We start from the raw sequence: 27,607 nt of genomic DNA on the forward strand, positions 1-27,607 counted from the left end.
TGACCATATCTCATAAGGTTTTTTTAAGTTCCACACTGCAATCGATATAGTTTTCGTTTATCCGGGCGGACCTTGATGATTATTTGTCAAATGGTTACCATAAGTAATAGAGTTATTTTAAAGTTTGAAATTGTGATTTTTTTTCTTGACGACTTTGTAAAACTATTTAAATATGTTTTCTGAAATGGTTATCGTATATCATAAGATTATTTTGAAGTTCAAATCTTGACTTTTTTTTGATAAGGTCCTATAAACAAATGTAAACATTGAGTGTATCCCGCTTACTCCGATGGACTTTGACATAAGGTGTGAAAGGGATACACTCAATGTTTACATTTGTTTATAGGACCTTATCAAAAAAAAGTCAAGAAATGGTTCATCTCGATACGCAAGTACCATATAGAAACATAAAATAATTATTTGAAAAATAGTTACGATGTGTAACTTTTTTTTCCACAAAGAGCAAATTTGAATATTATACTTTTTTGTGAAGTGATTGTTTTCAACGAATTCTTTAAAATTCATTTAGATTTAAAATATTTCCGGCAGATCAACCGAGTAAGTAAATTTTAAAAATAACTGAATTCTGTATCAAAACAAGGACGAAGTGTAAACAGGCAGTCAATCCTGCTCACGTCATGTAGATTAAACTGTTTGTTTACACGTAGGCTTTGGCATATTTACAATGTTTTGCTAGATTTCAGCCTATAATTTCTAGTACAAAACACTTCTGTCCGGAAGTACCTGGGACTTCCATGTAAAAATTCAGAACGGCAACAGCGAACGTAAAATCACATTTTTACAATCCTTAAACGGCTTGATGATAGCCCTCACGAATTATTTTTTTTACTTTAAAGTGGTATACGCACTTCGGAAGGAATCGGTCAAGAAATTTTTTAAATGGGCAACAGCGGCAGAGTAAGCAAGCCAGAGCGGGTGAGGAAAAGCCCAAAGAAATCGCTTCCTCTCCTTTGTTCTGCTGTTCGTAAAGCTGTTTCTTGACCCCTTTCCTTCCGATCAGCGTACTAGCCTTAAGGGATAAAAGGTTCCCTTACCCTACCTCGCCCACATCTTACCAAATCCAAGTTGAATGTTGAATTTAAATCGAACCTAGTTCGTCGGTAAGTCCCTCCAGTTCTGGTGATTGCTGGATCATGCACGTCCGCATCGAATCCCTGCACCGTCACTCCGAACTTCTGCAGTTGCATTCTGCACCGGAGAGTCAGCGGGCTTGAACCGCGTGATAAGATCCATCCAATTAACCCTCAACTGCTCGATGCCGGAACAGGGTTTGTAGGAGGACAACACCGTCCGGGAACATTCTTGGCGAACATTCCACACATTCCCAAAACGATTTTAGTCCGTGGAGGTACTTTTCCAACTGTTAATATTTTTTTCGGGTGACAGTTTAAAACCCAAAGCTTTCACTTAGAACTTAAAACACTTCAAAAAGGTTCTTCGAAATGTAAAAAAAACGTTTATCTCACTCACGCAACTGGTTTTTGACCTTTGGTTGACATAACGTGTAAGCGAGAGGCAAAGTTTATTATTTGCAGTGTCCATCTATCTGAAATGTTCGCCAAGCATTGTCATGTTGACAAGTGCCCAAGGATGTAAACTCACCAAGGTGCATCAGCAAGATGTCAGAGTTTGGATTCAAATCAATTCAATTCTAGATTAAATTTTCAAAACAACCTATCCCTCATGGGTTTCCTATGCAGATAGGACCTTTTGAAAATTTAATCGAGAATTCAAATCAATTTAGATGCATGGTTGCAGTCAAAAAAAATCTTTGCTTCCCAGGGGTGCCATGCCCAAATTAAAAAAAAAACTGGCATAGTACTGATTTTAAATCTGGAAAAATCTAGCAGACGAAAATCCACGGGGTTGGGCACATCGTTTATCCGTAGCGCATATGGAGCAACTTCCGTAAATATGGTAAATATCGGTTAATCCAATGCACGATTATGCACGGCATGCGCGGGATTTCAAACGAAATTTTGATCAGTGTGGAATGTGACGTTTCTACACATCAGCTAGAAATGTCATGTCTAGCATTTGTTTTGTGTTGGACGAAAACGCGGATTTCGGCAAATAAAAACAATTTTGTGCTAGGCCAGGTTTCCGATTCCTCCTGTCCTCCTGTGCTGAACATTCAAAATGTAACTTTGCCAGAACGGCCAGAACCAGCACTGTAACAATAGAACTGATTGGGCGGTAAGTTAGGATGTGAAAACCAATCAGGACTTTGCCATGTTTACGCTTTTTCTGATTACTTTCAGCATTCAGAACCAGAAATGCAACGACGAATGTTGATTCATCCAGCGCTAATTTGGCCAACTACATGGAAAATTATCTGGTCTTGTTCGGAATCTGCCGGACGTCGAAAGCGGTAGTGGAAAGGAAGAAGTTCTTAGTTCTTCCGCGGGTTAGTTTAACGGCGATGGCCCCGGAAGTAACAGACCGTTGGAGGTCGCCGCCTTGTCGACAGACCAGTTCAGTCAAGCTACACAACGTATTATCATCGTTGGTATGCAGCAGGTTGTATCCCGCGGGTGCTAGATGGAGAGAAGCTGTAGCACATGCTGAATTTGATCGACCATAAGATGCGACAAATGAACCAGGACATTAAAACTTTGAAAATAATCAAATAATGATATGTGAGAATTATTACAGATTAATTAAAAATAAAAGGGGGTGGGGGAGTAAAGTTTTGAAAAGCCAAGGGGGGAATGGAACGAGGAAAGTTGAGATCGACTGTTCTACAGTGAGTGTTCCGACTAGTGAAAAATCGCGGCTCTCACTTCCCACTGCTTAAGGTTTTTTTTCCGGAACCGTCAGGTTGTCGGCGGAAGATTCCAGAAAGCAGGCATAACCCAGACGGAACAATACCACCGAATCGCCCATCTGCTCGTTGCATGGTGCCTTGCAAGTGCCTTGTGATGGATAGAAAGCTAATCTGGGGGACGTTGCAGGTGATTGGAATCGTACGCGCCTTCAGACTTTGCTAATTGCTAATCCTGGGCGGTCAGGAGGAGATTTCGGTTGATCAGTATGTGCAACGTTTTACGTGTCTGCGCAGGGATGGAACCGCTTGGGTTGTGTCCCGATTAGTGTGACCGAAAATCCGAGCAGTTGGAACTGTCCATAACCAAGATTAATTGCCCAAAAGGGTCCAACTCTTCCTCTATGGTTGCTGAATGTTTCTGATGAAGACGATTCGTGCTGCTCTGGAGTTCGTTTTCCCGTACGGCTCTCGTTATGTAAGCTGTTGCGATTTACTTCAACAGGTCGTAGAAAATGGTACCAGAAACCGTAACGGAAATACACCTGTTAAGAGACTAACGGAACTCCACCATGACTTTTGTTCAAGCAGTCGTAGGGCAAAGGAAGTGGTCAAAAGAATCGGTCCCAACTGCTCCTAGGTCTCCTGTCCCGATGTTCCGATCAACCCAGCGTTCCGTGCTACCCAAAAAAATGTAACCGGAGTCAAGAGTCAACAGAAATTAATTTGTTTGAACACAAACAGCAGTGCGCGCGTTTGCGATGTCATCGATGAGAGCTGAGAAAAACACTGAAATAAAATTCATAGAGAAATTGTGCATGCACGTAAATATGGATGCACATACGGATCAACATATGACATAAATGCAATATATTCGGAGTGACCACCTCGTGCGAAAATCTAACAATTATTAATAGGGAAGGGGAGGGCAAATAAGAATCAGTTAAGTAATTTGTAGAATTCAGGTGGTTCAATAGATTTTTGGTGCAATTTACATTTCTGGAGTTTTTTTTAAAAGGTCCAAAAAATCAAATTTTCAGTTTTTGCTTTTTGGGTGTTTTTTCATACCCCTGACTCAAGGCGGATTCAAAAATACTCAAAAAGCAAAAACTGGAAATTTGGTTTATTGGATCTATAAAAACAAAAACTCCAGATTTCTGGAGTTATTTTTGAATAGGTCCAAAAACCTATTGTGTTTCATATGTTTACAGGACCTTTAAAAAAACTCTAGATTTTACCATTTAAATAAATATTTAATAATTATTAGATTTTTATTTAAACTCGTTCATCAATGTTCATAACTAGTTTTTTTTTTTGAAAATGTCCAATAAATTAAATTTTTAGTTTTTGCTTGTTGAGTGTTTGTAAACCGCATTAAATCAGGGGTATTCAAAAAAAACCAAAAAGCAAAAAAAAAAAATTATTGGACCTTTAAAAAAAGGCTAGATCTTAATAAAAAAAAATGACGAAACTGGTAAAAATTTAAATCTGGAACAGATATTTATTAAAGAATGCAATGATTTTTCGGCAATCATGCAAGTTGTGGAAAGCTCTTTACAAATGTTCACACCTCAAATTACAGCAGGAAAATAAACTTTCCAAGCTTTGCTTCAAATTGATAATAGCTTTTATCCTGGACACTCACCGCAGTAGGCATGCGTGGTGTGCAATATTAATAGTGCAAATTTGAGGTGTAAATATTTACTGGCTGTGCATCGGATTAAGTGCAGAATTTGATATAATGATTGATCATTATTTTTTCTAACACATGAAAAATCTGGCATTCTCAGAAATCTGCAGCGGGAAGTTGTCTGCAGCTTACTTCGACAAGGACTTCGACATTTCATCACTCACCTGTCTACTTTATTGTCAGGTCATTGATACAAAACTTCAGCGTGATGTTTATAAACAATGAAGTGGCAAAGGAATCAAAAACAGTTCGTGCTACTGCTGCTGTTTGGTTCCACTGTCTTGTGGCCAGATTTTTGCAGTGGGTGATATCGATTCCTGCGAGTGTTGTTCCGGAAGCAGGTGTTGAAGATTGTTTTGGAGTGTCTTGTTGGATCGATTCCGCTCGGAAGCAGCAGAAGGTGGAGGAGGAGCAGCAGCTGCAACCAACTCGAAATTATGGTGAGTAATTTGAGGGCACTAATAAGACAGGAAATTTATTGCTGGGATCGTTGCAGGACGGGATGATTGAGGAGAACGGCAACGGAACGCCGCTGCTGGCCGGGACTACGCTGGAGGATGGGAATAACGATATATATATTGTTTTACGTTATTCGCTGGCGCTGGGGTCTGTATCTGCCGGTGATGGATCTGCCATTAGTGTGTGCGGGGGTGGTAAGAGAAAGCGGTTTGATCTGTTCGTTTTTGTCCTTTGTAACTGGACATTTCCGATGCCTTAAGCGAGAAGGATCGGGTCAAATTTACCGTCCACACGCGCACCAACCTTCCCAGATTCGCCAAGTCGGACTTTTTGGTGGTGCCACAGCACGAAGAGTTTGTGTGGCTGCACGACCGGTTAGAGGAGAACGAAGATTACGCCGGGTACATCATTCCGCCGAAATCCGCGGCTGGATTTCGACGCGTCCCGGGAGAAACTGCAGCGGCTGGGCGAGGGCGAAGGCAACATGACCAAGGAGGAACTGGAGGCGGAATATCTGGTGACGTTCAAAAAGACGGTGACCATGCAAGAGATGTTTCTCACGTGACTGGCCTCCCATCAGGTGTTCCGGAACGATTCCCACTTGAAAGTTTTTCTCGAATTCGATTGTTGACGTATTTGGCGGGCTGATGCGCAGCATAGGCAAAACCACCAACGAAATCTTTCTGGGCGCATTCGTGAAAGACGTCAACGACTTCTTCGAGCACGAGCTGCAATTCCTCGGCGAGCACCACGCGCACCTCAAGGAAGCGGCACTGCGCACGGAAAAAAATACCAACAAACACAAGGAGGTGGCCGACGCGCACATACGCTTACCGTCGGTGCTGACGACGCTGTCCACGGCCGAGCACGGCACCATGGAGAAGTTCCTGGCCAAGACGTCGGATATTTTCGAAAAGTTTCGGGTGAGACCGCAGCAACAACAACCTTTCAACTCGCTCTAATCCCTTTTTAGTTTTCAGAACATGGAAGGCCGCATCGCCAGCGACCAGGACACATCGCCGGCGACACGCTCCGGTACTACCAGCGCGACAGCAACGCCGCCAAGGCCCTGCTAATTCGTCGGGCACATTCAGCAACTCCAAAGAAGTGGACCAGTAAGGTAACCTCGCGGCGTCGCTTCGCGTCTGCTGATGACAATATGCAATGAATTATTAATCGAGTAAATTTGGCATTTTTATTTTCAAAGATATTTATTCAGATCTATAGTTTATTGTGAAATTTTTCTCTGACGCTCTCTACCATCGAATCGGTTAGATTGACCAGCGGAATTACGGTTCCGTTCTCTAGCGTCAACGGAATCGGTGGTGTGGAGGTGTAGTGTGATATTTTATACAAATAGGGCGTTTACCCCGACGAAATTGAGTTTCAGAACCTCCGTTATTCTTGGTTTCGCATAAATTACGCCAACCATCAAAGGAAGCGCAATTTTCACAAACGCAAGGGCTCGCCTTCCTTTGAATGCAGATTGCAGAATCTCATGTCTTAAATTGTTGTTTATTAATTGCAATATTTGTACTTCTAAATCAGTTTAGTAGTTAACAACATTTTGGATTCAACGCAAAATTAAATTTGCCTTGCGCGCTCTCTCTTTTCTCTTCTCTCGCTACGCTCCGTTATCTGCTCTTTCGCAGGCAAGCGCACTGCGCAGGCAAAAACAGTCTGATGTGAAACGTTTGTGCGGCTGGTTGTTGTTTACGTTTTGTGCGCAGGTATAATTTTCAAACAAATCATTTGATTTACCAGATAATTTGTTTATATTTTTCATTTCAGCGCCGTGGAGAACTTGATAAAACGGAACAGCTGGTGCTGCAGGATTCGATCGGTAATCAAAAGAGATCATGCCGGCAGCCGGCCGACAATATGAAATCGAACGTGCAAAATTTGTTCCGCCGAGGATGCGACCAAGCGAACAAACGATTGGCATCAATCAATCTGAATCATTAGATAAGTACATATGACATTTGAATATTATATTCAACTTGATACTTTATGATTTTTTTCTTCTTACTTTTTCAGGTTTGGAGATTTTGGCAGTATGATCAACTAAACAGAATCGGCATTCAACTAGAATTAGAGCCAAACAAATATTATTGGTGTGAACCATCCGTCAAAAAGTGAACAATTCTGTAAAAAATAGGTAAGTAAAAAATGTAAGAAAAACTTTTAAAAACTATTTTAAAACTATTTCTCAAAAAGTAGTAAATTTGTATGATAAACTTTAATTTACCATTTGAAAACTATTTCTGAAATAGTGAAACTGGGAAAAAATGTAGGATAAACCTTAAATAACCATATGAAAACTATTTCCAAAATAGTAGCGCTAGGTAAAAATAGCAAGAAAAACCCTAAAAAACCATTTACAAACCCTTTCTAAAAAAGTAGACGCAAGGTTAAAAATTGTAAGAAAAACCTTAAAATACTATTTAAAAACCATTTCTCAAACAGTAAAAACCGAGAGAAAAAGGTCGCTTTTTCGCGAAAATTAACTTTATTTTTACCATTACACAAATGGTAATTTGACGAAACGTTGTTCGAGGATTTTTAAGGTTACCGTTGCTAACCACCCTCATTTCAGATGGTTTTTAAGGTTTTCCTACCATTTTTCAAATAGTGGTTACGATCTCTGAAATGGTGAGAAAACCATTTAACACAAAGTTTTTTTAAGGTTCTCGTTTATGCGGGCGCCATTGGAACCATTTGAACCTTTAAATTACCGTATGATTTAGGGTAACCATTTGAGAAAACATCCGCAAATATTTTTTTAAAGTTATCTAGAAAATTGTTTACCATTACAAACATTAAAATAACTCTATTACTTATGGTGATCATTTGACAAATAGTCATCAAGGTCCGCCAAATAACATTATTACAAATGGTGACCATATCTCATAAGGTTTTTTTAAGTTCCACACTGCAATCGATATAGTTTTCGTTTATCCGGGAATAGAGTTATTTGAATGTTTGTAATGGTCAACTATTTTCTTGATGACTTTAAAAAACTATTTGAGGATGTTTACTCAAATGGTTACCCTAAATCATAAGGTAATTTTTAAGTTCAAATGGTTCATATTGATTCACGATTACCATATAGAAACATTAAATAACCATTTGAAAAATAGTTACAATTTGCAAAAAGCGTTTACCAAATTTGACTAAGTTTTGTTTTCAAATGAAAGAATTTTTTTTTGTATGTAGCTTCATAAGGGGTTAGGTTTGTGCTGGAGTCGGATTTGGGCAACTTCCGGAACAAGATTTTGTCTGACTAAGTTGCCGGTAAAGAGTACGATCTACTCAACGATGGTGGGGCTGATAAAAGCGAAGAATTATAACTTTGGCGGAGAGTTTGTGAACCATATGGTAAAGAGAAAACAAACTGAGGAGCTCAAGAACAAAAAGGCTCGAAAATTTCGGTTCCTTTTGATGCGCTACAATTCCTTTGAGTTTCGTTGACGATTCAATTTTAAGCATATCATGTTTGTGATAATTGTTACTTTATTTCTATTGTATGAGCGAATCATTTTTAAACAGTTGATAGATTGTTATCCGAGCATTCGTTGGAGAAGGTTGTCTGATTCAACATGACTCGTCGCGTCCCGGCGCAAAACGCCGGCAATATCGCCCTACCTGCGGCTCAAGCAGGCAAAAAAGTGGGAATTTCCAAAAGGAAGGTTGAGGCCTCAACTGATGGCCAAAAACCGGGGATTTCCAAGAGGAAGGTGCTTTTGGAAGTGACATCGAACAGCAAAAAGACGAAAAAGAGCGACGGTACTGTACCGATGGATGAGGAGGAGGAGAACTCTTCGTCGCACGAGGAGCAGCTTTTGAAGAACAACAAGTTCGCTGGACTGCCTGACGAGGACCAGGTAGCGGAAGCAAAGGAGAATGAAGTGAAACAGCGAAAGGAGAAACTGCCTCCATTTTATGTGCGGCAATCAGCAGCAACGATCGACTTTCGAGCGGGGCTGGTTGAACTCATCAAGTCTGGGAAAGTCCAAGGCAACATTCGTCTGTGTCAGGACGGATTTAAGGTGCTGGTGCAATCCAGGCAGCACTATCAACTGGTCAAGGAATACTTGACCGAAAACGAGGCGGAGTACTTTACCCATGATGTCGCCATGGATAAGCCGTACAAAATCGTCGTCAGAGGTCTGTACGACATGCCAGTGGAGGAATTAGCTGCCGAGCTAAAAGTTTTGAAACTGGATGTGTTGGCCGTGCACAAAATGAGCCGACGCAACAAAGACATCAATTACGGTGACCAGCTCTACCTGCTGCATTTGGCTAAGGGATCGACAACGCTTCCTGAGCTGAAGGCAATTCGAGCGGTTTTAAACATAATCGTGTCGTGGGAGCGATACCGACCAGTGCATCGTGACGTCACACAATGCTTCAACTGCCTAGGCTTCGGGCACGGAGGTAAGAATTGCCACCTAAAGCGTCGTTGCGCTAAATGTGGTACCGATGCGCACATCACATCCCAGTGCATCCAAGATTCGCTGGTTAAGTGCCTCAACTGCAACGGTGAGCACTCGTCAACCGACCGAAAGTGCCCCAAGAGAGCTGAGTTCGTGAAAATTCGGCAGCAAGCATCGACGAAGAATCAGCCTCAGCGTCGTAGAACTCCTCCAGCCCTGGTGGAGCAAAACTTTCCACCTCTTCAACGCCAGGTCCCGAACTTGGCACCGTTGCCGTTGGATCCCAGGAAGAGAGCTGAGATGAATCAACCGCGGCCGGGTTCCAGCCAGGAGCCGAGACCGTCACCACCGGGCTTCAGCCAGGAGCCAAGACCAACCCAAGAACCAGCAGTTGAGGAAAATGGTAATGATCTTTACACCTCAACCGAACTCCTCAATATTTTCAAACAGATGTCCGCTGCACTGCGTGGATGCAAAACCAAGACCCAGCAGATTGAAGTGCTGACCTCGTTCGTCATCCAGTATGGATCGTAGGTCCCTCAAGCTGCTGAATTGGAACGCTTGCTCCATTAGAAGGAAGAACTTAGAGCTGGTGGATTTTCTTCGCGAGAAGGAGATCGACGTAGCTGCCATCACGGAAACTCATCTGAAGCCCGGTGAAAAAGTTTATCTGCAAAACTACAAGATCGCGACGCAGCTCGACAGGACCACCTCTGGAGGAGGAGGTGTGCTTGTCGCTGTTCATCGTGATCTCAAGCCACGCCGGCTGCCACACTTCAAGCTGGACATCATCGAGGCCGTTGGGGTGGAAATTCCCACTTCGGTTGGCCCAGTACTCTTCATTGCTGCATACTGCCCACGTCAGGTGAATTCCAGAGATGGTTCAGCAGCAAAACTGAAGAGCGATATCCAGAAGCTGACACGGCGGAGCGCAAAGTACATCATCGCTGGTGACCTCAACGCGAAGCATGAAGTTTGGGGCAACAGCAGGAGGAATCGGAACGGAGTGATTCTGCACAACGATCTGCAAAACGGATACTACAACGTTGTGAGTCCAGATCGTCCAACGAGGGTGGCTCGGTCTGGGAATCACTCTATCATCGACTTCTTCATTACCAATATGGCTGAGAACGTGGCTCATCCTGAGGTGTTTGAAGAGTTGAGTTCTGATCACTATCCGGTGGTTGTGGAGGTTGGAGCATCCGTTACTCCGCAGCGGCAACCAACCCGGAAAGATTACCACAACGTTGACTGGCAGCAGTTTCAGCAAGTGGTCGATAGCAACATCGACTATGATCAACACCCGGAAACTTCTGCCGATATTGATCGTTCGCTGGAGGTGATCCAGCAGGCTATCAACCAAGCAGAGGCTGCCAACGTTCGGGAGGTTCCTGTTAATTTTAAGGTAACTGATATTGACGTAGATACTAAACACTTGATAAGACTGAGGAATGTTTATAGGAGACAATATCAACGGACTGGGGACTATGACAAAAAGATTTCAGTGAACAATTTGAACAAAATCATACAAGACCTTCTTGACAATATCAGAAATCAAGAATTTTCAAAACATGTAAGCCAGCTTGAGAATTATTCAAAACCATTTTGGAAACTTTCTAAAGTTCTTAAAAACAAACCAAAGCCTATTCCTCCTCTTATTGTTTAGGATTCTCCCTTGATTACATCCGAGGAAAAGGCAAATGCACTTGGGCTTCATTTTGTTAGTTCTCATAATCTTGGCGCTTCCATGACCAGCCGTAAAGAAACATCGGTTGCCAATAGTATTTCAACAATTAATAACTCTACCTTTGAATTTCCTGCAGATTCCCATGCTTCTGGTGAGGAAGTCAAAGTTTCAGTAAAACAAATGAAAAATATGAAAGCTCCTGGCTTTGATAACATTTTTAATCTAGTGTTGAAAAAACAGAGTGATCAGTTCTTTCAACATCTAGCCAATATTTTCAATAAATGTTTGCAACTTGGTTACTTCCCCACCAATTGGAAACTGGGCAAAGTCATACCAATTTTGAAGCCTCAAAAAGATCCAACATCGACAACAAGTTATCGTCCCATTAGTCTTTTGAGTAGTCTGTCCAAACTCTTTGAGAAGGTCATCTATTCAAGGCTTTTGGATTTTACCAACGATAATAATATAATTTTGAATGAGCAGTTTGGCTTCCGTAAGGGACATAATACTGCTCATCAGCTTACGAGAGTAACTAAAATCATCAAGCAGAATAAGCTTGAATCTAAATCAACTGCTATGGCTTTGTTGGATGTTGAGAAGGCTTTTGACAATGTTTGGCATGATGGTTTGATACATAAACTGTATTTGTACGGTTTTCCAATGTATCTAATCAAAATTATCCAGCACTATCTTTCGGAGAGATCGTTCAGGGTTTTTCTGAATGGGATTGCTTCTGGATTATTCAACATTGATGCTGGGGTTCCCCAAGGAAGTATTCTTGGCCCACTTCTGTACAATATTTTTACATCTGATTTGCCTACTCTTCCTGGTAATGGTGTGTTGTCACTTTTTGCTGATGACACTGCCGTTATTTATAAGGGTAAAATAACCAGATATTTAGTTGGCCGTCTTCAGAAGGGTCTTGACGTTCTTTCCGAATACTTTGGCGACTGGAAAATTCGCATAAATGCAGCCAAAACTCAAACCATCATTTTTCCACTTTCCAAATCGGCTAGATTTGCCCCAAAGGATGATGTTTTGATTAAAATGAATGATGTTTCGATACCCTGGTCAAAGGAAGTTGTCTACTTAGGTCTCATACTTGACTCGAAACTTTTGTTTCGGCAGCATGTAGACAAAATATTGAACAAGTGCAGCATTATCATCAGGTGCTTGTACCCTTTTATTAACAGAAAATCAAAGCTTTCTTTGAAAAATAAGTTTTCCGTTATTGAGTATGCAGTACCTGTTTGGGAGTGTTGCGCTAGAACTCATAAATTGAAGCTCCAGCGTGTCCAAAACAAGGTACTCAAAATGGTTTTGAATGTTCCTGGCTGGACAAGATCAAGTGAGGTTCATGAATTAGCAGAAGTAAAAATGTTGGATCAGAAGATTCAAGAAAAATGTTTGAAATTCAGGGAAAAATGTGCTATTTCTGAATACCCCTTGATTCAAGGATTGGTTTAGTTTATTGTAAGTTTAAGTTAGTTTTAGGTTAGGTTATGTTTCTTAAATTTTTTTTTCCTCATTGTACCTAGTGTTACAAAAATGATAAATCATATATTTTTAAAGTTATGGAAATGAACAGTGTTTAAATCACGAAAAGCAAATTAAAGCTGAAGAGCCACAGCTGACCACTTATTATGTAAACCAAATGTAATTATTATAAGAAAGATTCAATAAAGTATATTTAATCCAAAAAAAAAAAAAAAAAGTTGATAATTTTGAATTTACGGCATATTTGCGAAAGCAGGCAACGAGCGTAGCGAGAGAAGAGAAACGAAAGAGCGCGCCAGGCAGAGTATTATTACTCTGCTTTGCGCGCTCTCTCGTTTCTCTTCTCTCGCTATGCTCGTTACCTGCACTCGTGTAGGCTGGCGCAGGCAAAACAGTCTGAAGTGAAACGTTCGTGCGGCTGGTTGTTGTCTACGTTTTGTGCGCAGGTATAATTTTGAAACAAATCATTTGGTTTACCAGATACTTTGTTTACATTTTTCTTGTTGATCATTTCAGCGCCGTGGAGAACTTGTAACAACGGAACAGCTGGTGCTGGAGGATTCGGCGGCAGCCGACCGACAAAACAAAATCGAAGCGAACGCACGATTGGCATTAATCAAGGAAATCATTTGAATCATCAGATAAGTACACATATTTGAATGTTACATTCTACTCTATACTTTGTGATTTTGTTTCTTATTTTTCAGGTTTGGACGACTTTGGCAGTATTATCAACCGAACAGAATCGGCAATCAACTAGAATTAAAGCCAAAAAAGTTTAATATTATTGTTGTGAACCATCCGTCAAAAAGTGAACAATTCTGTAAAAATTAGGTAGGCAAAAAATGCTAGAAAAACTATTAAAAACCATTTGAAAACTATTTCTCAAATAGTGGAACTGGGAGAAAATTATAAAATTAACCTTAAATAACCCGCATAAAAAAGTACCATATAAAAACTTTTTTTCATATGGTAATTGAACTTTAAACTATATTGTTACTACCATTTCCAAAAATGTTTGACTACTATTTTAAAAATGGTATTTATATGGTTGGCATGAATTTTTACTATCTCACAAATGGTTTAACCATCTGGCATAAGGGTGGTTAGCAATGGTAACCTTAAAAAACTCAGTACTATTTTCGTCAAAAAACTGTTTGTTGTATGGTAAATAAATGGTTTAAGTACTATTTGGCAAAAAGTAACCTTAAATCAAACAGTTCACAAATAGTTTAATATAGTTAAATTTTAATTTTGGGAAATTGAAAAACGATTTCACAAATAGTTACCATTTCTCAAAGTGTCATTAGAACATTTTTTTATAAAATGTGATAAGTTTTGATTCGGGCTTGGAATTCAGTTAAAAATGCAATATGAATCGATTATATTATAAATAAAACTTGTTTTAACACTGGAACCCCCAACGCATGTCCAACTTACACGGACGCCCAAGCCTCCCAAAAAAGGTGGAACGGTAACTTCAACTCGCTGGTTCTCGGGCATTACTCAACCAATCGGGACGATTCTTGTTTCCAGTGATTTGTAAGAATGTCCAGATGATCCTAAAATTTTGCAGAACTTGATTTGAACAAATCTGTAATTTCTGCGACCGAAAACAGCGTTCCACCTTTTTTAAAAAGACTGCCTCCGCGGATTTTTTGGCGAATTTTATTTTACACGCGAAAAAAAAAGTTGGTACGATGTTTTTGTTCGCAAAAATTACAGATTTGACCAAATTAAGCTCCGCAAAGTTTTAGAATCATCTAGACATCCTAACTAATCACTGGAAAGAAGAATCATCTTGATTGGTTGAGTTCATCTTGATTGGTTGAGCCCGAGAACCATTGAGTTGAAGTTACCGTTCCAACTTTTTCGGAGCCTTGGGCGTTGGAATGTTAAGAGACTTCAGGCAACATTGTGACTTTTTACCAATCTATATATATAAAAAAAAATGTCGACGGTTTTGTTCGAACGCGAATCAGTTCAATACGGAGCTTCGGATCGAGGTGCTTTTTGTTGCGTTGGGTTCGTATAAGCCCAAGGAAGGTTCTTACGCTAACTAATTGGCACTTTGGCCACTCTGGAACCGATTCCGGAGCATCGGCAAATTGTATAGAGAAAGTTACGAAAAATCATATTTTGATCACAGGAGGCTGAATAAGCAAAAAATCAAAAAACGTCAAAAAACGAAAAAAGGCAGAACGAAGTTTGTCGGGCAAAGCTTGTTTTACCTAAAATGTATGTGTTTTGTTTAAAAGCTTTTAAACTTAGTTTTATAAACAATGTTAACATTGATTTTTTTTCTTAAAAACTATATTACCTTAGTATGGTAAATTTGACAAAAATAAAATATTAAGAGCGAGTCCACGAGCAAAGCATACCCATCTCGCATCGACCTCACCAATCTGCCTGAAATTTTCAGGGGTTGTTTGTACATATAAAACTAGCATCTTGCCAAAATATGAGCACTCTGGGTCAACGGGAAGTGGGGCAAATCGGGACACAATGTTTAAAGGTTCTAAAACGTCAAAAATCTTAAAAAGGGCAAAATTCAATGTAATTTCAAAATTCAAAATGCATCTGAAAGGGCTTAAAAAATGCAACAAAATGCAGGGTAGAGCATCCCAATTGGTTAAATCTAAAGGGAGTTATTGGCATTTTAGTGAAAAAATAGCATAATTTTAAAACTCAAATAAAAAAGTGTTCCATCCAGATATCAACTCGGTTCGACCTGCAGCTTGTAGGGGACATCTGGGACTACCATCTGAGACTGAGAACGCTTTGGGTAAGGCAGTTTAACATATTAAATAGACACTTTTACTTTTAGTGAATTTTTTGGTTGTAATTTTTTGCTCGGGGGACCCCTTAGATCAAATTTTCTGGTGATAATTTTGTCATATTCGTGTTCCTGAGACAATTTCACAATAGAAACATACACAAAAATGTTTATTTTCATCCATTTTAACCCTTTAAAAAATGAAAGTAAAAAAAAATTAAGAAGCTGCTTTTTTTCTGGTGTCATCTAGTATCCTTGGAAACGAACTTGATTTTCAATAAATGTGAATCGAAGATTTTTTTAACTTTCATTTTTTAAAGGGTTAAAATGGATGAAAATAAACATTTTTATGCATGTTTCTATTGTGAAATTGTCTCAGAAACACGAATATGATGAAATTATTACCAGAAAATGGGATCTAAGGGGTCCCCCGAGCAAAAATGTACAACCAAAAAATTCACTAAAAGTAAAAGTGTCTATTTAATATGTTAAACTGCCTTACCCAAAGCGTTCTCAGTCTCAGATGGTAGTTCCAGATGTCCCCTACAAGCTGCAGGTCGAACCGAGTTGATATCTGGATGGAACACTTTTTTATTTGAGTTTTAAAATTATGCTAATTTTTCACTAAAATGCCAATAACTCCCTTTAGATATAACCGATTGGGATGCTCTACCCTGCATTTTGTTGAATTTTTTGAGCCCTTTCAGATGCATTTTGAATTTTGAAAATAAATTGAATTTTGCCTAAGTTATAGCCTTTTTAAGATTTTTGACGTTTTTGAACCTTTAACATTGTGTCCCGATTTGCCCCACCTCCCGTTAACCTAGAGTGCTCATATTTTGGCCAGATGCTAGTTTCATATGTATAAACAACCCCTGAAAATTTCAGGCAGATTGGTGAGGTCCAAACGACGTCCCATACAAGAGGGTATGCCCTGTTCGTGGACTCGCTCTTAACGCCTTATATTTAATTTTAACGAGAAAATTTATATTCATAGTTCACCCGGAATAAAAAAAAAAGAATTTTTAGTGCACCTATTTTTTAAAGAAACCTTGTGTGGCCTACATGAATTAAAAATGATAATATTGAGAAAAACCTCAACAGTTGGAAAATATTCCAAAAATAAATTGAAATCCTATCAATGTCACCCCGGTTTACGGTATTGAATTTCCAAAACACATCATATTTAAATATATCAAAATGTCTCCAAATTTTCTGAAGAGGGTTTCAGTTCCTTACAACGGCTCTGCCCACGGATTACAGATCATCGATGACGCAAATCATTTCGCAATCAGGTTGAATGACTTGCACCACACCTTACCTTGGCAGTGAATTTTTGCTCCGCGAAAAAATACCTACAACCATATGAGCAGGAGCAAATGAAATGGTGCCAATCGCAAATATTTGCCACTGCATCCGTACATACGATTGATGTTTGTACTTATTGTACACCTCTAGTTCAGAAATAAATTGTACCCCACCACAGCTGTTTGCTGTTTGTTCTGCATCTATTTACGGTAATTTTCCCATTTCTCTGCCCTCATCAGCGCTGCGCAGCAATGCAATAATACTCATAATTCCTAGTGTGGCCGGTGGCATCAAATCGAACCCAATTTTTGGCCCCATCTTGATACGATTTTGTGGCACTCCCATTTTTCGAAAAAAAATCAAATTGACGGGTCTTAAGGCCGCGCGCCGGCACTTAAGACACCAAATCGATGTTGTTACCATTAGCCGGGCGCGGACCAGCCCCGAAATTGCAGCCCTCGGCTGCGGCCCACTGACTGTCCAGATCATGTCTTCCGATCCGAGATTTGGAGCCTTTAAAGCGCGCGAGTGAGATGAGATGATGATAGTTGCCACCAGCAGGCAAGGCCTAGATGCAGAGGGTCCAGATTCCCAAAATTTCGCCTAATAACATGGTGTGAATCGACCAGGGTGAACAATTATCTGCTTGCCTGCTCATTAATTAAGCAATTAAATCAAGCCCCATCTTTAATTGAGGAATCCCCCGAAAGCCGCTGGCCAGTACACAAAACGCCCCGATGGAAAAAAAGTGTATCGTAAAAGTTGAAATATGAGTAATAACATACAAAAAGAAACACAGAGAAGAAAGGGAAATTTGGATGGCAAAATTTGGGGAATTAGGTTTTTTTTTTCGTTTTGTGAGGAGAAATGATACCTTTTTTTTTGGGGGAAATTTTCTTGTGCCACTGTTTTCAATAAACTGGTGAAGGCTGATGGCAATTAAGGTAGCACTTTACGAGTCTAATGCATGCATATGTGTGGGCTTAATTAAACAAACATTGCATCAGATTTCCATTTTTAATTTTGGAGCGAAAGTTATGGGAAAGACCACCTGTGTGAATCATTTTCAAAATGTGATATGAATGGTTTCTAACGAAAAGCTGTTTAGAAATTCTCCAAAAATCAATTTGTTCAACAGTTTTTGATCTTCAGAAAGGGTTCTAAAGAAGAACATTATTTGTTAGGATTTTTTGGAAAGTTTTCATGCTGATTTTGATATACTTCAACGCAGATTTGTATGTGTTTTGGACCTCAAACTTCAAAGCCCGTTTTACCCCACTTCCCTTTGTCGTAGAGGGCTCATATTTGGTATTAGTTCATCTCATGTATAGACAAACAACCGCTGAAAGTTTCATCCAAATCGGAGCACCTCTATACGACCTCTAGAACAAACCGAGCAATATTTACAAAAACTGCCTCTAAAGTTAGTTTTTTTAAATGAAAATCTAGAAAGGAAGATGGTTTTAAGTACATTTTGATTAGAATGCCATTCAGTTGTGTTTTTTCATTTATTTACGTATAACCCCAAACTTCCAAAAAAGTAGGTTGAAGTAGTAGCATCTCGATACGATCTGTTACACATTTGTGAAAAACTCGCTCTTAATCCACCTATGTGGTTGATGCCTTCTTCACTATTTACCAACAATTAGTGATATGATGAGTTTGAACAAAAATTTCAAATATTTATTAGATCCGGAATAAAAAAATACACAAATATCACTTAAGAAGTCATAACTTGAGACAGGATTGCCAGATCTTCAATGTTTTGGACTTGTTGGAAAGGTTTATTGATTACCTAGCTAACGATGTTTTCACTTTTCTTACATCTAGATATTTTTCAAAACACATTTTTTCGACATAACTTTCGAACTACTTATCGAAACTTCAAACAATTCGCTAGCGCAGTATGGGACCATAAACCAAGTCGAACGAGACCGGTTTGATCAAAATTGGTTAAGCCAGTGCTGAGAAAACTGAGTAACAATTTTGATCACACAAATACACACACACATACATAAACACAGACGGACATTTGTTCAGTTTTCGATTCTGAGTCGATATTTAATACATGCATGTGGGTCTCCGAGCCCTTATAAAAAGTTCATTTTAGTAGCAGAGTATTATAGCTTTACCTCAGTGAGGAAGGCAAAAATACATATGCGATCTTCCCAACTCTACACCTCAACCTCAACAGTAAAAATCTGTACCATAGTTAGACCAATTGTCCAACCAAACTTTCATGCCCCTCACCAGCTCGCTGTAGTTCTGTGTAAGCATCCAATTCACACTTCCCCCAAGTAAAGTGGGAACTCTTCCACAATGGTGAAAGTTCGCCAGTGTCCACGTGCCAAGCCAGCAGCTGCCGGGCTAGTCTACATGCGTTAGAGTCGCCCAAGTCGTCGCTAGCACCGTCACCACAGCCGCGCGACGACCTACAGGATGTAATTTCTCAAGTCGAGAGCCGTCTGGGGCTCGGTGGGTGACCTATCCCAGGAAATGCGTACACCAACACTTGGGGACCCAGTCTGGTCTGGTCTCTGGAACACATATGTTTAAGGGGTCCCCACTAATTTTCCGTTTGTTTGTTGTTCTTTTGTGATTGACCGTAACCAGCAATTTACAGTGATCCACTCGGAAAGGGGTTTTTGGTTAAGGTTGCATTTGGGGTCACCTCTAACCTACATTTTGATAACCTATTTTCACACTAGCCGATAATTTGGACCTCGCCGGAACCGGCGTTGGTCTAGACTCTGGACTGTGCGTTTGGAAATGCTAGTGGGTTAAGAGGGAAGCAACTTTTCATTGCTTTCGGACATAATGAAGTGAGGGTTGATTAAATTTTTGACATGTGATTTAGTGGTTTGTCTATAGAAAAGACTTAAGAGCGAGTCCACGAGCAAAGCATACTCATCTCGCATCGACCTCACCAATCTGCCTGAAATTTTCAGGGGTTGTTTGTACATATAAAACTAGCATCTGGCCAAAATATGAGCACTCTAGCTCAACGGGAAGTGGGGCAAATCGGGACACAAAGTTTGAAGGCTCAAAAACGTCAAAAATCTTAAAAAGTCTATAACTTAGGCAAAATTCGATGTAAATATTGAATAAACACTTTTACTTTTAGTGAATTTTTTGGTTGTAAATTTTTGCTCGGGGGACCCCTTAGATCTCATTTTCTGGTGATAATGTTATCATATTCGTGTTCCTGAGACAATTTCACAATAGAAACATGCATGAAAATGTTTATTTTGATCCATTTTAACCCTTTAAAAAATAAAAGTTAAAAAAAATCTTCGATTCACATTTATTGAAAATCAAGCTCGTTTCCAAGGATACTAGATGACACCAGAAAAAAAGCAGCTTCTTAATTTTTTTTAACTTTCATTTTTTAAAGGGTTAAAATGGATCAAAATAAACATTTTTATGCATGTTTCTATTGTGAAATTGTCTCAGGAACACGAATATGATAAAATTATCACCAGAAAATGAGATCTAAGGGGTCCCCCGAGCAAAAATTTACAACCAAAAAATTCACTAAAAGTAAAAGTGTTTATTCAATATGTTAAACTGCCTTACCCAAAGCGTTCTCAGTCTCAGATGGTAGTCCCAGATGTCCCCTACAAGCTGCAGGTCGAACCGAGTTGATATCTGGATGGAACACTTTTTTATTTGAGTTTTAAAGTTATGCTATTTTTTCACTAAAATGCCAATAACTCCCTTTAGATTAAACCAATTGGGATGCTCTACCCTGCATTTTGTTGCATTTTTTAAGCCCTTTCAGATGCATTTTGAATTTTGAAATTAAATTGAATTTTGCCTAAGTTATAGACTTTTTAAGATTTTTGACGTTTTTGAGCCTTCAAACTTTGTGTCCCGATTTGCCCCACTTCCCGTTGACCTAGAGTGCTCATATTTTGGCCAGATGCTAGTTTTATATGTACAAACAACCCCTGAAAATTTCAGGCAGATTGGTGATGTCCAAACGACGTCCCATACAAAGGGGTATGCCCTGTTCGTGGATCTGCTCTTAAGCTATGTGGTTTTTTATACCGTGAAACCATACCCAATTGTTACAAACATATTTTGGGAAATGGGTCAGCTTTTTCAAAAGGTCCCGTTTCATGGAGAAAAAAGAGTTCCCAAAATCGTGAACAAGTGTTCATGAAAATGGGAACCACGAACAAAGTGTACAATTTTTCTAAAACGTACCATGCAATTTGAACCATTTGTTCGTGGTTCCCATTTTCAAGAACGCTTGTTCACGATTTTGGGAACTCTTTTTTTTCCGTGTTTATTGCAAAAGAACTTTTCGTCGAACCAAGATCTTCAAAAAACAACTGGATCACCGTGCCACTGCAGGCCAAATGCATGCCCTCAATAATTTTTCAATTAAACTCCGTTCCCACCACCCCAGAATGGTTGATTAATCTGTACCATCATCCACACGCATCTTGATCGTAGGCGATCACGCTCCGTTCCAATCAACCAAAGAAAGCGAACCTTTCCAACGGTCCCCAATTCCGGACTGCTGCTGAACAGACTCAATTGCGCCGCCATAAATCAAGGGGAATTATTCCCGCCGAAAATGTGCACTGCAAAAAAAAAACAACCACGAAGAGTTCAAAATAAATTGCAACCCAACCAGCTGGAAACGCGATCCCTCATTTATCAATCTGACCAAATCTGACTTGAAACTCTCCGAAGAATCCCCTTAGAAATCGCGGAGGTGACGATCTGGATAGGTGGGTAAGGTCATACGGCGTCTGCCAATCATGGATTGGCCAAAAAAACCAAACCAAAATCAAGACCGTGAAATAAATACATCAACTTGCCGCCGACGCCGACGCCGCCGGGGTTCGTCGTCTGCACAAATCCCCAAGTGAAAGCGTTACCATCCCAGCGATCATTCCGGGTTTTGTTGTGGTCATCGCTCTCCGAGAAAACCGAGAAAGTACCGGGAACAAACTGCCGAAAAACGGCTAATAACAGTCATCATGGCGCGGTGCTAAATGACAATGGAAATGTTAATGGAAAAGCCTTAACTTTGTCGAGCGACGGAGGCAGGCCTTCTAATGATGCGCTAAATGGTCATAGAGAGCCGACGACAACAACCCCCGCATCAGAGAGTGTCACGTCGTTCAGCCAAACACAGAGAGTGTCATTGTGATGGAACTAGGCGTCATTTTCTGGATAAGCTACCTTGAATGATCGGACGATGACTTGGAGCGATTTTGGGATGGGGATTGTTCGAGATTTGAGGGAAAACGACAAGATCACTTTCGGTTTCTACAACACCCAAAAATCAAAGACGAGTTTTCATCAAACTTTTTCAATTCGCGCTGTTATTGACCTTTTTGGATGTTCTTGAAACACGTATCGGAGGTCAATTGTTCGATACCTCGAGCGGATAGGTGGTGTTCCCATCTCTTTTATTAAGCTTGTAAAGTAATAATAGTAATAAATTACGAGAAAAAGCTGATATTTTGTTATTTTTTACATTCTTGATGAAAGAACCCTCCCATAAACAATCTACAACTTTTTTAAATATTACAGATTTTTCTTATTTTGCCCCGGTTTTCGCGAATTCCAAAAATATTAATGTATTTTTTTCAAATTCATTGAAAAAATTGTGAAAATGGTGGTACAATTGAAAACAATGTATTAAAAATGCTCTTGATTGTATTTTAATGTTTTTCAAAGCACATATATTAAGATTTTTTTTAAGATAAGTTAAGCATTTTAAATAAATAGAACTTTGGAGCCACACTCCATTGAAAATTAAGTACCGTAAACCGGGGTGACTTTGATAGGATTTCAATTTGTTTTTAGAATATTTTCCAACAGGTAAGGTTTTTCTTAAGATTATTATTTTTAAAACATGTACTGGGGTAGGCCACACAAAGTCCATGCACTATTTCGGAAAAAAAGTTTTTCAATAGTGTTCAGAAAAATAGTTACGTTAAAAATTCTTAGTTTGAATTCCGGGGTGACTTTGATAGTCATAGTTTTTCTTGTTAAAATCATATTTAAGATGTTCAAACTTCATTTGTACGTTAAATGTACCATCACTAAAGTAGCTGATATAGTATTTAAGAAAAAAAATCAATGTTTATATTTAGTTAACTAAGTGTATAAGCTTTTAAGCAAAATACATATAAATTTTAGGTAAAATTGTTAAAAAGCCGGAATTTTGCCTGAAATTTGTTAAAACTAGTTTTGTTTATAAAATTATCGATTTATATTGCATTTTATACTGAATTCGAAGCACGAATCACAAGTTTTCACATTTTACATGAAATTTGTTCAACTGAAATTGCCTATAAATTTAGAGAGTTTTTATAATTGTGTTTCAAAAACATATATTATTTATTTTTTACAAACTTTTTTAACCTTCTCCTAGTGGAAAATTGTCCAAAGAATCCGGAAATTCAATCCGTTTTCCGATTAAAAATCATGTTCATTGAGAAAATCATGACACTTTGAGAAGTTTAAAAAAATGACATTCATCAACACTTTCTTAACTATAGTTAACTAACTTTTTAAACTTGTCAAAATTTTATGAAATGTTCTTCTTGAGGTACTTTGAACACTTCTCTACCACGGTCAGTATGTTTCTAAACCATTCCTTACGTATTTTAATTGTACTCTTCATTTTGCGGAAAAATCGCAAACCTATCAAAGTCACCCCGGCTATCAAAGTCACCCCGTTTTACGGTAATTATAAATGCTAATGACAATGCTACTGCCAAAAAAATCATAAAAGTCTTTGAATATTCAGCGTTTTTTTGGCAGGAATAAACCTGCAATTAGAGGGTGACGAGCCGGAATTCCCAGGAAATTTGCCATATTTCATTCTCTCGATTCCCGAGAAATTTGGTCGAGACTTTTGATTCTTAAGCAAACCAATATAAAGCCAGTCAGCGATATTAGATAAGTAAAATGGAAAAAATATATAAATATTATAATGTTCGATACTGCCAATTGCAATATACAGTTCAGTTTTCCTCATAAAAGTAAAAAGTTCATTTACTGCTTATAAAAAAATGACTTTGAGTAAGCAAAAACAACTTTCAAATGTTGCTTATTGTCATATAGTAAAAAAATAAGTTCAGGGTAAAAATCAAATAAATAGTTAATATCAACTTTACAACTAATTACGACACAGACAATTTCATTAAGCTCAGGGAAAATAATTCAGTGAAATTAAGAATAAAAATAGATAATCAAGTACAGTTTTGAGTCCCAACAGGCCATTGATTTGGAAAACTGGTTCAACAAGTAGAAAGTATTTTACTAAGTTAATGCATTCTCGATATTAAACTGATGTTGTGTTGAAAATCTAGGACTTTTTATACAAATCATATAATACAGTATGTAAAAAAAGTATTTACACCCCTTGGGCACTATGTACATTTTGTGATGAAACATAAAACAATTTAAAGTTTGACAGAAACCTAGTACTACGTTTTGTTCAGAAACTCATGCCGAACATTTTGCTACAAAAAGCTCATGAAAAGATGTTTTCTATAAAAAGTTATATAACAAATACTATTACAAAAATCAAAAAGGTGCAAAAAAAGTGTGTACACCTTTCGAAAAATTAACATAAATAAAGTTTTTTTGTTGACAAATCACCATAAATCCAGTCTCCCAACTCCAAATAGGCATCCTTGACTGATTAAAAAATTAATTTGGATTGAATACAAAGTTTACTAATTACTTAGTATAAAAGTATGTATAACTCTGGAAATTCTATATAAAACTTATCTAAACTTAATTTTGCAAACTTTCAATTTAACTAAATGTCAATATATTACCATAGAATTGCTAAACAAACATTCTGGAGTGGGTATAACACTGTTTTGGGGGTCTTTGTATCGCTAGAATAGAGTTTTCGTTGGAATTTCGTACCAACCCGGAATTACGTCGTCGGAAAACACACAATTCACAAGTCAACCTATGTGCACATCGGTAGAACTTGAGATTCAAAAAGAGGGATTTATACAGTGCTGCCTCTAGCGGTGGAGAGCTCCAACTTTTATAACAGATTTTATAATAGATTTAACCGAGGGGTTGATCAACAGCACGATTTTTTCTCCAGCCTGAGCAAATAACTCGAAACACAACTTTAGAACCCCTTGACTGATAGAAACTGGAATAAACTGTTATACACATAAAAGAAAACAACATCGTAGCTGGCCATGTAAAAAAAAATTCTAATGTTTACAAATTTCCGTCCATCTTCAGGAACCATTTTCGTTCATATTCCATTGCGTCCTAAAAGAAACGGATTTCCAGAAAAAAATCTGATGAAAAATGTTTAGTGTGAACATCACTTGATCGAGAACCGGGGAAGTGCTATCTGAATGGATTATTTTCCGGTGGTTGGGGATAGTTGGATTTTTATGAATCTTGTACAAAGAAGACATAAGTTGAACTGAAATAATCATTACGCTTGAAAGGTACGGTAGTTATTTGAAAACAAGTGGTTCAATGAAGCAATTTTAAATGTGCCTCCAAGTGATCACTTCTGTTGTCTTAGTTGATGTCACCAGGCCAAGTTTTTTTTAACTTTCAATCTGTACTCTTGTTAAGATGGTTGTTTATGGAAGACGCAAAACGCAAAACGCTTAACATTGCGTGGGATGGCCAGTTTAACGGAAACACATTTTCACTCAATTTTTAGTTGATAAAAAGGTGCAAATCGTGATGAGCTTGTTTGTTTTGATTTGTGGCCACGAATGTCAGTCTAACTGGTATACATTTTCTTTTATGAGATCATAGAGTGCTGAGAAATCATTCAGGACAAATTTATCGTAGAACACTAATGAACTGATTTCTCGTCACACTTTTTGAGCAGAAATTTGTTCAGAGTTCCACGGATGTGCTATGTGGCAACGGAAAGGGAATAACATTTCCGATCTTTTGATACCTAAACATCTAGGTTTTCTATAAAACCCACGTTTTTAAATACCTAGGCAAAAACGTTGTTATGGTTTCGTTTGAGTAACCTGCCAAAAATGTATGGAATTTCGTAATTTTTGTTCTCGTGGATCAAACTTACATTTTGCCCAGGTATTTAAAAACGTGGGTTTTATAGAAAACCTAGATGTATGGGTATCAGAAGATCGGAAATTTTATGCCCTTTCAGATGCCACTTAGGTTGACGTGTGAATTGTGGACCGGTTCGGATGCCGGCGGATTTTCCGACGACGTAATTTCGGGTTGGTACGAAATTCCAACGAAAAATCTATTCTATCGATACAAATACCCCCAAAACGGTATTATACCCACTCCGAAATATTCAGCAATTCTATGGTAATATATTGACATTTAGTTGAATTAAAAGTTTTCAAAAAAAATATTTTAGCAAGTTTTTTTTTAATTTTTCTTGCTCTTGTTAGTGCCTTAGTAATAGAAATAATTGTTCCAAAATGGATTAAGATGAAACACACAGCTGAAAGGAACTCCAAAACTCTGTTATGAATTGCAAAAGAACTGATTGTATCTTGATTATTCACCAATAAAACCGAATTGAAAAAAAAAGTTTTCAAAATTAAGACAAGTTTTTTTTTCATAAAATTTCCAGAGTTATATAAACTTTTATACTAAGTAGTTAGTAAACTTTATATTCAAATTATTTTTTTAATCAGTCAAGGATGCCTATTTGGAGTTCGTAGACTGGATTTATGGTTATTTGTCAACAAATAACTTTATTTGTATTAATTTTTTGAAAGGTGTACAAACTTTTTTTGGACCTTTTTTTATTTAATAATAGTATTTGTTATATAGTTTTTTATAGAAATCATCCTTTCATGAGCATTTTGTAGCAAAATATTCGGCATGAGTTTTTGAACAAAACGTATTACATACTAGGTTTCTGTCAAACTTTAAATTGTTTACATGTTTTATCACAATATGTGCATAGTGCCCAAGGGGTGTCAATGCTTTTTTTACATACTGTACATACAGTCATCCCACATATTCGGAACACCCACAAATTTGGAACACTTTTGTGGTAATTTGTCAATAGAATGCAAAATGCAACTTTTCTGCCGACCCTGCTATTTTTAGGGCCTTTATTTGGACATTCTCTTGCTATTTCACTAGTAAAAGTAATACTTTTTAAACAAAAACTGCATTTCAAGACTATTTTATCCAGAGCACCAAAACAATGCCTCCAAATTGCCTGTTCCATGATTGTGGGTTGTTATTGTGTCTCCCACAATTGTGGAACACCTGAATTTAACTGATATTTTCACATAAAAGTTATCAGACCATTCATAAAACATTACTAAGCATGAGTTTTATTGGTTTCATCTAATCTAATCTAATCTAATCAGACCCTAGCGCAGCCAATCTTTCGAAGGGATCCTGGAGAGTGCCTTAGGTTAGATGACGCCTAGCACTCTTCTTGTCATTTATTAACATTTGTAGTGCGCCATTGCATTAGAATGCATTGAAACATCACAAGCGTTAAAGCGGCCAGGCCTACTGCGTAAAGCCGTATCGTAGAGATCATTCGTAATTGGGTTGAGTTTGAGCACTGAGTGTTCGAACAACAACACAATTCTGAATCGACAGGGGAGGAAGAAGCGTGGGGACACACCACCATACGCTCCGAGATTTTTGGATTCGTTGGGAGCACCATGCTAAGAAGGTTTGGTACTCCGGGACCCTCTGGGATGGGACATTGTATTTCCACGAATGCCCTGGACACTATTTGCCGTGGTTATAGCGCCACAACTCGCTCTAAGCATGAGTTTTATTGGTTTCAGAGTGCAAAGTCATTATTTTGTAAAAAATATGTACTCCTGGAGAGAAAAAAAAGTTAGTTTACATAGTAAGAAAAAAGTGTTCCGAATTTTTTGGATTTCACGGGTCAATGTTTTTCTTTGAAAACTTGATAAAAAACGTAAAAATGTACAGCCGGTCTATACATCAATCGAAAGATCGCAAGAAAAGCTTC

At 38.4% G+C, this 27,607-nt stretch overlaps 1 pseudogene; it reads left to right on the plus strand.

Moving 5' to 3' along the window:
* The first annotated feature begins 4,715 nt into the window (after positions 1-4,715).
* On the plus strand, positions 4,716-6,271 carry LOC120428901 (sorting nexin-6-like; annotated as a pseudogene).
* The last annotated feature ends 21,336 nt before the right edge of the window (positions 6,272-27,607 follow it).

Source organism: Culex pipiens, chromosome 3, assembly GCF_016801865.2.
Source record: "Culex pipiens pallens isolate TS chromosome 3, TS_CPP_V2, whole genome shotgun sequence".
Taxonomy (NCBI): Eukaryota; Metazoa; Arthropoda; class Insecta; order Diptera; family Culicidae; genus Culex; species Culex pipiens.